Here is a 1,754-nt window from a genome sequence, read left to right on the forward strand (position 1 = left end):
AGTAGTAAGCCAGGTTGAATATCATACGCTCCATAGAAAAAAGGTTGAAGATCAGAACCAAAACAAAACTACACAGAAAAACCTCCCCTTAACCAGTTTATTTTGCAGTCACAGCGTATCACATGAGTGAAAATAGATCGAAAAGAGAGTCATACATCAATAGAATCAGTTTCTTTTGTCTAATTTAGTGTTTTTATTGTGTGGTGTGCGCCAGGCTACTGCTGTAGTGCAATACAGAAGCGACGCTCGAAGGCCCTGGCAGCAAGCTACCATTGTGGGTCTTCCCCCTCAAGAAATTAATTTAATATCGTGTGGCTCATTGAGCCACGTATCAGATATTAAACTGATAAGAACAGATACTACACTTGATCTTAGCCAAAAGGCCGAGAAAGGTATGCTTTGGAGTAGATCTTCCTCACTTATTTGTACTCGCTTTTCCTCCTCCTCACGCGTCCCCAGCTGCATGTGGTGATTAATATCTCACACAACCTCACACTTTGAGTGAGCGCGATATTGAAGTGGCCCATCAGAAGCGTACGTTTGGAAGGGGATACTCCAGCGTAATGTTTGCACGATACGCAAATATAAAGTCCTTCTATAACTTCCAAGTATAAATGAAGTGTAATATGAATGGGACAAAATTTATAATTTTAATAAATTTATTTTATACAACATCATACAAATTATGGATGTATTAAAGTATCTATAATTGTTTCTACTGTAGTTTTTAAACTACGTTCTAAAATTATTTATTATTAATGTATATAAGTATAACGAGAGCTCAGTGGAGCTTGAGTCCCGGTTCAAGAAGTTTTAGATGGAATAAAAGATAACCAAACATGATTTGGCGTAAAGATTTCTGAAAAAAGAGAAAAAACTTAACATGATCTACTTTGTAATTGCTTATGAAGTTTTTTTCAATTAATTTTAAATAAAGATACATTTTTCCTATTTTATGAAAAATTGTTTTCAATATGGAGATACAAGTTGTAAGATCAAGGGAATTAGATATAGTATTAATGTCTTAAGGAGATTGTACTCCATTTTGATCAAATAATGATAGATAGAAAAATGTATTTTCAAGAAACTACTACAATAAACTAATTAAATCAACATGCGGGATTGGACAAAAGTTATAAGTGCCAAATAGAAGTCAATTTAACCATTTGAAAATTTGGAATGGAGTAACTAAAGTCGTAGGCACATCTACAAAATAATTTAAAAATGTTGATCATTTTTGTATTCATAGGCAATCAATCTCTACACAGCTCAATATTTTATGAACCAAACTATGCAATTAAAGTGAGTTGGACCAAAGTAATGTGTATTTGCTACTATGTTGGATAATTGAGATATCCTTATTGCAACACAAAAAATTAAATTAAAATAAATAATATTTATCTATTACTAAAAGTAATAAACATACTTCAAAAGATTTTTCTTAAGAAACAATTCCATGTTTTGTAAAATTGTTAGTATTTTCCATAGGCTTAATATTGTTGCAAACATTTTTTCTTAAATGGTGATTAAATTCTTTTTATTTAGCCAATACCAATAAAATATTTTTCTTTTTAAAATTTTTTGATTTTTTTATAATGTATATACCAGTAATAATCCATTTCTAACTCTAATTTTATAACCCACACAAATCTAGAGTTAGGGAATTTGAATAATCAATTTCCAACAAATGAAAAAATGTGTACTAATTCTTTTTTTAAAAAATGAATGAACTTCTATTTCCAATCTACTTGTAC

General features: G+C 30.4%; 1 non-coding gene across 1 annotated transcript; it reads right to left on the reverse strand.

Moving 5' to 3' along the window:
- Nucleotides 1-200: 200 nt before the first annotated feature.
- On the reverse strand, nt 201-396 carry LOC149566423 (U2 spliceosomal RNA). The gene has a single exon (XR_016363144.1). It is a non-coding gene; the product is annotated as a U2 spliceosomal RNA (small nuclear RNA).
- Between the last annotated feature and the right edge of the window lie 1,358 nt (nt 397-1,754).

This window comes from Cupressus sempervirens, chromosome 3 (assembly GCF_028749045.1).
Source record: "Cupressus sempervirens isolate cs-2001-9-10 chromosome 3, ASM2874904v1, whole genome shotgun sequence".
Lineage (NCBI taxonomy): Eukaryota > Viridiplantae > Streptophyta > Pinopsida > Cupressales > Cupressaceae > Cupressus > Cupressus sempervirens.